Source organism: Emydura macquarii, unplaced genomic scaffold (assembly GCF_026122565.2).
Source record: "Emydura macquarii macquarii isolate MOO-44397 ecotype Brisbane River unplaced genomic scaffold, CSIRO-AGI_Emac_v2 contig_1045, whole genome shotgun sequence".
NCBI lineage: Eukaryota > Metazoa > Chordata > Testudines > Chelidae > Emydura > Emydura macquarii.
The window spans coordinates 3,408,603-3,419,653 of NW_027131182.1; the positions used below are offsets into that span (position 1 = coordinate 3,408,603).

The window sequence follows — 11,051 nt, forward strand, 5'->3', positions numbered from 1 at the left end:
ATGAGCTAATTCCAACATCTCCTAGAAATCCTGGTGTCAGCTTAATATGGAACTTCTGGTTTTCCTTTTAATGCATCCTCATTCTATAGAGTCACTGTTGATGCCAGCCTTTGTCACTCACTCATGATCTTGGAATCATGTTCAACAACTCTCTCCCCCCTGGACTGCCCTGGTCCCACGCCCCACAGGCTGTATCTAAAGCTTCAGACAGCTTCCCTCCAAACTGCCTAGAACAGCGGTTCTCAACCTGTGGCCCAGGGGCCAAAAGAGGCCCGTGAGGTCTTTCAAAGCAGCCCACTGCTCCCCTCCCACTCACTGCAGAAGGGAGCTGCTGCCTAAGGACCCAGGTAGAGCACATTGCTGCAGGGGCTACAAGACCGGTGCAGGTGCCTTGCTGCAGCCAAAGGGATGGGAGATCAGCACTTTCTTCGCCCTGGCTGTAGCAGGGAGCAAAGCAAAGTGCTCTGCCTGGGTCCCTAGGTGCTGGGGTCCCTGCTGGAGACAAAGGGAGGGAGTACTGATCTCCTGTCCCCCTGGCTGCAGAAGGAAGCCAATGCCTAGGGACCCAGGTGGATCGCATGGAACTACAGAACACATGCAGATTCTCTGCTGAATCCAGGAGCACAGGAGATCAGCAAGGAGGCAGCCTCCTCACTGAACTCCTTCAGTCTGATTGCAGTATGGGGGAGGGGAGGCTGCTGCTGGAGCAGCCAGGACCCACCATGCTTGAGGAGGGGCAAGACTCTAAAAATCAGTGCCTTCGAGTTTGTCACCCACCGTGACTTAGCTGCCAGGCCATGTGCTTCAGTGCGTAGTGACAGTCACTCATCTACACTAGTGCTTTGTCTGTGAATGTGACATACTGTGAGTAATTTGTAGGTGTAAAATAGTGACTAAAAATGAGAACAGTAGCATCAAAATGTTGACTTTAAATATGTAGTGATCTGTAGTCCTTTATGGTGTATATGTCAATACTTTTTTTTTTGTATGGGTTGATAGACTGGTGGTCCTTCTGTGTTGTAAAAGTGATATTTGTGGCCCTCAAGCCAAATAGGTGAGATTCTAGACCAGTGGTTCCCAACCTATGTTCACACAGCTAAAACTTAACCCATATTGTTAGTTGCATCTTCAACCAACGGCCTGCACAATACCCCACATCACCCACTCCGTTCTATAAAAAATGCAACTAAAACCAGCATCACCCATTTGTCCCACCAGCAACTCCTTTTTCGATCAAATCAAACTCAATCCTGTGGAACCTGTCTTCAAAACCCTTCAAAATTTCTCCCCCATTCATTTGTTCTTATTCCATTGTCTGTCCCTTGCTCCCACCATTACAATGGAGGCCAGCCATTACATCTTCAAAGTTTGTCCTCTTCTCACATAGATGTCTATACTTTGACACACTGCCCCAATACCCTGAATATCCTCCCTATAATTAGGCATGAAATCATTACATGCACTTCTGAGACACGTGCAACAAAATTCCTCAAGAGTGGCTAGGTAAAGGGGAAAATAAGCAACTTCCATTAACTGTTTTGCTCTTCTCCACATCATTTGCATGGTGTATCTTGAGCCCAGGTCAACCGACTCTCAGGGCTTGAGTTGCAGGGCTAAAAACAGCCATGTAGACATTCTGGTTCAAGCTGGAGCTCAGGCTCTGAGACCCCAGCCCCTCAGTGGGTTTCAGAGCCCATCCTCCAGCCCGAACCAAAATATCTACAGGGCTATTTTTAGCCCTGCAACCCAAGCCCTGTGAGCCCAGGGCAATTGACCCAGGCTTTGAAACTCAGCAGCGTTTCTTTGCAGTGCAGACTACCCTTAGATTGCAATTTCTGGGCATGAGACTCTTCCTGCATAGGCAGGACCTGCACTCTGTGGATGCTACTGTAATAGCAAGTGTTTCTCAAGACTGCTGTTTTTAAAAAAAAAAAAAAAAAAACCAACCAACCAATCAGGTTACCAGCAGAATTGGCCTACTTGAGGTAAATTATCCATCTTTAATGTGGCATTGAAATACCACGTTTAATCTAGCTACAGGTATATTTCTGCTTTCTGATGTGCACATAAATTAACAGTGTAGACTACAAGTTGCTAATTGTGGTACTTCTAAGTCACAGTTTTGAAATCAAGTCTGCTATTCTAAAACTTCAGTTTACGCCACTCTGGTGCAGTACCTTGGCATAAGTGTTAAAGATAAGCCAATGATCCTAGCAACAGCAAAGCACAGAAGATGAAGAGGCTTCCTTACAGCTGACATGCAAAAGAAAGACTAAGGTTTTGAGTATATTACTCTAGAGCTCAACGGCACAGTTGCAAGACCAAGTGTAGCCGATCTAGGAAAGCTCTCTCCCATCGACATAATTAATCCACCCCCTACCGCTGCTCATTGGGAGTGGATTGTGTCGATGGGAGAGAGCTCTCCTGTCAGCACTAAACGGCTACTCTAGAGATCTTGCAGCGGTACAGATCTCCCACGTAGACGTAGCCGGATATCCTCAGGACAAAGGCTACACCTTCTTCAATGTCTGGAAAATCCCTTTATAGTAGCACTAGTGGTGTTCTAGAAGTCTAAAAGCACTCTGTTCATCACGTATAAGAGGTTTGAAAACATTTCAGATCACAAGTCTGCTTGTTCATCTTAAGAAATATGAAATAAAATCTGATCTTCCCTAGTTTTACTGGAAGAAAAACTGTAGTTTTAAGGAATTTGGTTTGCAAGCACTTTTTGATAAGAGCAAGGGTGTTGAGCACCTCCAGAAAGGATCTCTGAAGACTCACCGTAGAGTTCAAAAGAGAGGCCAAGAGTCCATTTTCCTCAGATTTCAGTCTCACTTCTCGTGATGTCATTCAGTATTATGTAGGTTGAGGCTTTAAATGGTACATTCACCATAGCCAAATGTTTATAAAATACCTTATATTAATGCAGTATTAAGAGTGAAAAACTTGCAAAACATGGAGTGATAATCATTTTTTTCCCCAATCTTACCTTACACAAGAGTCAATTAAAATAAAAACAAAACAAAAAATGATTCCAGGTTCATAGAGCCACGTTTGTATCCCAAAAATGGGAGATATTTTGTTGTGTTCCTAGTGGAATTTGTCATCTTTAAAATTTGTGAAAGTTTTTCCATTCACCATAGCTTGCAGAAAAACTTGAATTTTATACCAACTTTAACTGAAATGAAAGGAACCTCTAGTCTGAAGACACTCCTCGCACTTCCAGAAGAGAATAATGTTCTGTCAGTGTCTTGGCTAATGGCTACCAACCTAATGTTTAAGTTGGATAGTCAAAGGAAAAACAATTCAACCCTAGAGCCAGACAATTTATTTCTACCCTCCCCCATGCTTTTGGAATTCTGGGACACTAGCTAGCATATGAGAGAGGAAGGAAGTGGGCATGAGCTAATACATCAGTGGATTCACGATATGGGACCAATTCAATCTGCTTCATTATAGTGCCACTACATAGGTTCTGAACAGCAACTGCACATGTAAAGAGAGATGTACTAAGCAAGGGCCTCAGCTCTCACCCCTCCTCCTTCCCCTTCTCCCACCTCATGTTTTGGGCGGTGGAGCAGCTTCACACCCTCCCCTCCGCTAAGGGGAGGAAAAAAAGATCCAGCCTGCTGAGCAATGGCCTCAGTTCCATCCCCAGTTCAGTTTTTCAGCCAATTAGGCCAGCAGTGGCTCTAAAGCTGCTCTCCTCCCAACAAGCTCCATCTAGCTAGCTAATGGACCAGTGCTCCAAGTGGCAGAGCTAAGGCCCCTGCTCACCTTTCACATCAGCTCAAAGCAAATCCATTCTTCTGAGGACACATGAATGTCTCTACCTCTATAGATTCCCTAGCACCAAGAGGCTCAATTCTAATGGGTACCTCAGGATACTACTGTAATAAAATCAATCCCAATCCTGCTACTATGTCACGCTTTAAGTTTAACCTATTATCCAATCATAAAGACATTAAATACCTCCATCCACCTGACACACTGCAAGCTTATGTAGAATGTACCTGACTCTGAAGCCTTAAAAGAAATGTTTGAAAGTTAAAACTCTGTCTTCACTCTGCATACTGATGAAGACAGATTGTTTTAAGAGCCACCATTGCCACTTGACTGTTTTTTGTTTTGAGAATTAAGACAGCCTGCTTTCCTTGTCACTCATTTCATAAAGTCTTGTAAAGCTTGATAACTTCATTCTTCGTTATGAGAGGCTCAAGCACCTATCATGGAATTTTTAAAAGCCAGATCTTTTCTTCAAATACTAAGGGCTATTACAAGTTAAAGAATGAGAGACATAAAACAAATGAAAAACGTTACGCTTATTAGCTACATTGTCAAGTCCTATGGAGAAAGTTAGGCCTCATCTACAATAGAGATTGACTTTTGTTGACAGTTTGGTCGACAAAACAGAGGTGGTGTATATTCTGCAATCAACCACCTGCTGACAAAACTGCCCTGTTTTTTTGACAAAATAAAACCACTGCGACAAGCTGCTTTTGTCGGTTTAGTTAGGGCGACACAGTGTCAGTGTAACTATGTCCCCTTAGAAAAGCGGTGGGGAGCTTCTCCACCTGCTTCCCATGGGGGCAGCTTTGTCAGTTACATGGCTGAGCCATGAAATTCACATGGCTGCCAATTCTAGCTGAGAGCAGGGAATGGCTCCTGGCAGGGAAAGGAGAGGGGAAAAGTCCCTGGATGCTTCCCCAGGCTCCCGGCTGGGAACAGGGTGGGGGAGAAGGGGAAAAACAGATCACAGTGAATCTGGGAGGCCATAGAGGGGGCTCTCAGCTCCCCACACTGCCCCTTAGATCGGTGGAAGTGCTCCTAGTGAGGACACTCGACCGAACCAAGGAGGGCAGTGTGGACATCAGCCACTGTTGTAATTACAACGGTGGCTGTAAGTCAACCTATGTTAGGTCGACTTAATTTTTAACTGTAGACAAGGCCTTAAGAGTTGAAAGCTAGGATTACTAATAGGAAGTTTAGTGTAGTGATAGAAATGACCATTTTCATGCTGTGTTAAAAACTGGAGGCAAAAGAAAGAAGAGTCAAGAATCACTTTTATTGATCTTAGGCCTGGTTACACTACAAAATTAGATGGGTTTCCCTAAGTCAGAGGTGTGAGAAATGCCGAGCAGTACTGTTAAACCAACTTAAATCCTGTGTAGACAGCGCTAGGTTGATGGAAGAATGCATTCTTCCACTAACCTAGCTACCGTTTCTCAGAGAGCTGTATTACCTACACCAGCAGTTACCAACCTGTGGTCCACAGACCCCTGGTGGTCTGCGAGGCTACTACAGAGGGTCCGCGGAAAAGAAAAACAGTGCAGGGAGGGACGATTGGGGGGGGAGGGCTGGGATTCACGCATGTGCAGAGCTCCAGGGGAGAGCCCTGGTGGCAGCGCCAGTTGAACAGGCAGCAGACTGAGCGAGCTGAGAGGCAGTGGTTGAGGTGCACCTTGGCGAAGGGTCTGGGGGGGATTGGGTGGGCATTGGGAGCATCCCTGGGACAGGGACAGGAGCACAGTGGGGGGGCAGATGGGCTCGGAGGTGGGCAGGGCATGGAGGTACATTATTGCCCCCTCCTGTGGGCTGGAAGGCAGTGGGGCCTGCATGCCCAGAGAGAAGACTGGGAAGCCAAGTCAGAGGCACCTCCTCGCTCCAACCGGTACGGCCGAGGCCCCATCCCCAGCGCCAGACAAAGTCCACCCCAACTGCTGGAGAGTGGCCTGGGCAGGGCAGAGACCTCCCTCGCCCCGTGTGTCTTGCTGCTCTGGCTGAATAGCCCCTCCACTCCCCAATACAGCCTGCTCCCCCTGGGGGAGAGCTCCACAGCAGAGAAGCAGCAGCCTCAGCCACGCACCTTGGGGACCTCTATGCACTCCCCCACTCACCCAGGTGGTGCAGCCGCCACAGTGCACGCTCAGCAAAAAATCCCAGTGTCCTCCCCCACACTGCTTCCTGGGCCAGCAGCACTCACTGGGGGAAGCACACAGCATACTGAGTGCATATTATTTCTTTGTTATTGTTAGATTGCCATAAAAAACCGTAAAAACTAGTAGCACGTGGTGGTCTGTGAAATGTTTGGAGGCTGAAAAGGGGTCCGCACACTTGAAAAGGTTGGAAACTGTTGACCTACGCCAAAGGGAGAGTCTCCTTGGAGTAGGCAGTATCTACACTGAAGTGCTGCAGTGGCAGTGTTTTAAGTCTAGATATATCCTTAGCCACACTGCTATTAAAGCAGAAGTATTTTAGCAATCAACCTAGGTGAAGTTACAAAAATAGCAATCAAGGATTCCACTTCATTAAAAACAAATGAAGTGATGGATTAAAGTTATTATATGTATACCCAGTACTCTAAGCAAGGTTATCAGAATTTCACTGCATTATTAGCTATCAAAGCTAAAGTTATATGCATATCATCTCAGCAGAAGCACTGAGTTATTGTTCCAAATGCATGGCAATTTTGCACGTATTTTTCATGTTTGTTCTGCCTGTTACATGTGGAGGCTTTTATGCACTCCATTCAAATCAGTCTGATTACTAAAGAAATGCATTAAACATGAATATTAACACAGAAACAGGTTTAAAATGGCCCCCAGAAGTAACAAGAGCCATCAATTGTATAAGTGATTAACAATCAAAACACAAGAAGTCAAGAGTAAGGAAAAGTCTGCTAAAATATAGATTAAAGCCTGTGAGACCACTAGAAGGTGGACAAGGCAAGGCAAGGCAAGGCTAACTGAAGTCCTTCTCAACGCAGCCCTTAATACAAATAAATAACTGCCTAGTTCTTCATACAAGTCCACCAGTCAGCCCACAAAACGCAGAAATAGAAGGGTATGATAGATAAAGTTGCCAAGTTTAATGATTTATCTTCTAAGAGTGAACAAGCTGAGTTCTCTCCACCACCAACACACACACACTGTTCTGAAGTGACAGAGTCTTCAGTCATGCTAGAGATAGTTGAAATCTGTTGATGAAGTTCCAGCCTAAGCTGCTTGGATAGCAAAAAATCACTGCCTTATTGCCCTCTTGTAGTGAGCAGTATAAGTGCTATTGTCAGTATAATAAAATGTCAAGAGAAACAAAACCTTGGCCTATGTAGTGCACTTTCTCCAGGGATGTTTCAAAAACCTGCTGAAAGTTGAAAACAGCCTTCAGAATTATTTCCTGCATTCACTCAATTTCTTCTAGACCAGACAGTGCTGAACACAGGACTGCCTGTACTCTGTTCTACTACAAAACCCCCCACTAATCCCATCGCATGACCTGCAGCAATTCAGTTTAACAAATTAACAGTTACAAATATTTTGGCAAAGTAAGCTTAGGTATCGTTTGCCTCTCAGCACAGCTCACAAGCAGCTTGTAGCTTTATGATAAAAGTCATAAAATCCAATTTGAAAACCAGAATTTACAGCTCATTAGCAAGTCAGGCCCATAAATGGATGCTTTCAATTACAGAGAATTTACACGCAGTGTGTAAGGCAGTGTTAATACATCTGAAAACCTAAAATACTTTTACAATAACTAAAGTTTCATCATGTACTGTTGTTTATATAGACAGAATTTGGGATTTTCTTCTCCCTCTGGTACAGATCTTAAATCAGATGCCCTTCAGGACATGTTGTAAGGCCTGTTCTTGCAAGCTTTTTTGTTGGGAGATGGGAGAGAAGGACAAGGTTTCTCTCTCTCAAGCTTTCAGCAATACTGAGCATCTGCAGGCTCCAGTTAAATTCAATGGTAACTAAAGGGGCTCAATCACTTTGGAAAGATCAAGGTGACATGAAAGGATGGAAGAGGATCCAGGAGGGTCTTGCCTTTGGAGATGTCCTGCATAATTCTCATTGATTTAATTTGTTCATACAAGAGGTTTTAGGAGGATAGGGATGGGGGAAGAAGAGAAGTCATTTTAGATAGAAACTAAACTCTTACAAATATAAGCCTTTTCAATTACAATTTGACCTTATAAACCACACTAGAGTTGATTATTCCTATTCTACATTTGACACACAACAAATAATACCTGCGATTCTAGCAAGAGAACTCAGTTTGAATTTTTGCACACCATTTTTAGTAATCTACAGTTCTGAGTCTAAACTGCATGGGGCTTTAAAAAGGAAATCCAGTGCATTGGTAGCCTACTACACCTTCCTATACAGCGTTAACCATCAATTTGAAGCCTCTATAATTGGGTTTAAAATCAAATTCTTTTTTAAAAAGGAGATGGTTTCACTGAGGGTTAATACTATATTTCATCTTTGCTATTTTGTTTGAGTAAGGAATGTGCATTACGAGATCTAGAAAAAAACCCAAGAACTTTCTCTCTTACTATGGAGTTAACCTCATGATAAATTGACACCATACATGCAATCTTAGCGATTTAAGAGTATAACTAGATTAATGTTTCAAACTGATTTTTATATCCCCTGATATTTGAAAGGCAGTTCACAATAATTGTGTGAAAGCAATAGTTTAAGATACCCCTGAAAAACAAAATACAACCTTCTCCTTTTCCAATGGCAGCAGAGGAACAAATATACAAATATAAAGGAAAGTCACCAAATCATTTCAAACAGGAATCTTATTAGATTCAAAAGTGAAGAATCAGCACTCTTTTATAGACATCCATGAGAACACGCTCCTGAGATAGACCTTGAAAGATCAGACTCTACCTAATTTATGAATTTTGGGGGGGGGGGGGTCAGTCTCTCTCTCCCCTCGCCTACCCCTCCACAAAGTTATTTTTAGTCGGTATTTTGCCACACTGCAGCCACCCCACAATTACCAGTTTGACAATTGTAAACAAATTGAAGTATATCTAACTGTCCTTACTGCAGCCTATTGTTTGATGAGAGATTTGTTTAAAGATTTTTTTTTTTTTTAAAGTCACCCACTCTGATCAAATGCAATAATCAAAATGGCTTATTTTACTGTCAACTTCTTGATGCAGATATCTTCATTATTTGTATACATTTAGGAACTGCTTTTTTCATGCTATAATAAGTTGCAAGAGAAATCTGTTCATCTCAGCATTCACATAAGATAGTTTAAGAAAGTGTTTCCAGTCACCCACAGAATGCAAACAAGATTTGTCTCATGGATGTGTCTATCTAAAGCTATCTAAAAGTAGATCTTAACTAACCTTTCATATCATAATTGTTAAGAACCTTTTTCGAAAACCTACGAGCTTGGTTTGTGAAGCAGCAGAATGCAACTAGCATGATTTTTCTTTGAAAAAGAAAAGTGACAGGCAAATTGAGAAGAAAAGAGATTTTACATCAGAAACTGAATCTTAAACTCAACTTTCAATAGCCTTGGAAGACTGTCCTCTTACCCAACCATCCTTTATACAGGGCATAAACTAACGATTTTACTCAGTTATTTTTCCCCCTCACACACCCCCATACAAGTGGGAATTTGGCAAAATTGATACAGCGACCACTATTTGCAGTTAATACAGTACATCAACATCACATCAACTGGATAAGACATGCTTATTTGTGTATAAGCTTGTGTACCTCATAGATGTTTGCACAACGCAGTTACAGCATTCACAAGTGTAAGTGAAGAGGATGAGCATTCACTGCCTACATGCAGGGGAGAGAGACCCCCTTGGGAACACCCACTGGAGTTAAGGCTGGAAGTCACTTTCCAGCCCCACTCCCTTCTTTTCAGCTCGCTCACAATTTTATACAACCTGGACTTCTCAGGCTGTAGTTTTTCACCTTTAACCTGTTGTATAGAGATCTGAGTTTGGGAAAGTCCGAGCCAAAGAGAGAGTTGGTCATGGGCTGGGTTTTTTTTTGGTTTGTTTTTTTGGAGGGGGGGGGGGAAGAGGAGGAAGAAATAAGCCGACCCTGATCCGCCCCCCGCCCCACAGAAATCATACTGTGCCCGAGAGAAAGATGAAGCCGCCGCCTCCCCCTCCCACCCCAATGTTTATTTCCTGGGAACAAAACGAGAGCAGGGCCCGACCGACTGCTTCACAGCCTGGGGACGAGAGGGAGGCAAGAGAGGATCGGGCCCAGAACCCAACCCCCGACTTCCCGCTCCCCCCCGGCCTCAGCCCCGCACCCTCCCCCCAGAACCCAACCCCCGACTTCCCGCTCCCCCCGGCCTCAGCCCCGCACCCTCCCCCCCAGCCTCCGGCTCCATCTCTCCCACCGCCCCAGCCCCAGCTACCCAGTCAAGGCTCCCCGCCCCCACAGCAGCCGCTGCTGCTGCTGCTGCCGCCTCCCACCACAACAAAGGGGGGGGCAGGGCACGCCTGCCATGGCCAGTTCTAGGCAGGAGCCTAGCACCCGCCCGCCGCGCGCACAGGCGGCATCCGCGCCTTGCCCGGCAAGGCCACCCCGGCCCGCGCCGCCGCCTCCCAAGGACCAACCTCTTCCTCGCCTAGCAGTAGCTGCGCCGCTACCGCTCCTCCTCGCTCTCTCTCGCTGGCTTCCTCTTTGCCACCGCCCACTGCGCCCGCCATTGGTCAATGGAGGCGCCGCGTCTCTGCGAGCGACCCCGTTGGTTGGCTCTGCCTCAGGTCAGTTATAGGGAGAGCGGGCGGCGGCTGGATGACAGAGGGCTAGGTCCCGCCCTAGGCAGCGATTGGCGGTCCTTATGACCAATCGGCGAAAGGCAGCGAGAAACGTCGTGATGGACGCCTCGCGGCGAGCTGCGTGCTCAGGGCGAGAGGAACGACACTCGGTGATTGGCCTATAATTGCGTCGCTCGCCGCTCGGGGAGGTTGCGCAGAAAGGAGGACGAATAACCGAGTCAGCGTGGGTGATCCTTCCGCCAGGAGCTCATTGATTGCGAACTAATAAACCTTCCGCGCGGCAGCGCGTTCCAGCAGGAAGAAATAGTCCCTCCCCCTCCCCACTAAGCAACCGCCCACCACACCCGATGATCCCGCTCGGGGCCCTTCGACGCCCCTCCCCCACGGCCCTCCGAGGGCCAGTGCGAGTCCCTCCCCTCCCCCCGCAGTCCCACGCGCACCCCTGGCCTGTGGCCCACCAAGCGTTCAGTGATGGGCGGGGTCACAGCTTTGGACC

General features: G+C 45.9%; 1 protein-coding gene across 2 annotated transcripts in view; it reads right to left on the reverse strand.

The window, feature by feature from the left end:
• Nucleotides 1–10,504, reverse strand: part of SMAD2 (SMAD family member 2) — a 68,712-nt gene extending 58,208 nt beyond the window's left edge. For both annotated transcript variants that reach the window (XM_067545388.1, XM_067545387.1), the window contains exon 1: nucleotides 10,391–10,504. The gene's annotated coding sequence lies outside the window, so the exon portion shown is untranslated. The remainder of the gene's footprint in view (nucleotides 1–10,390) is intronic.
• Nucleotides 10,505–11,051: the final 547 nt, after the last annotated feature.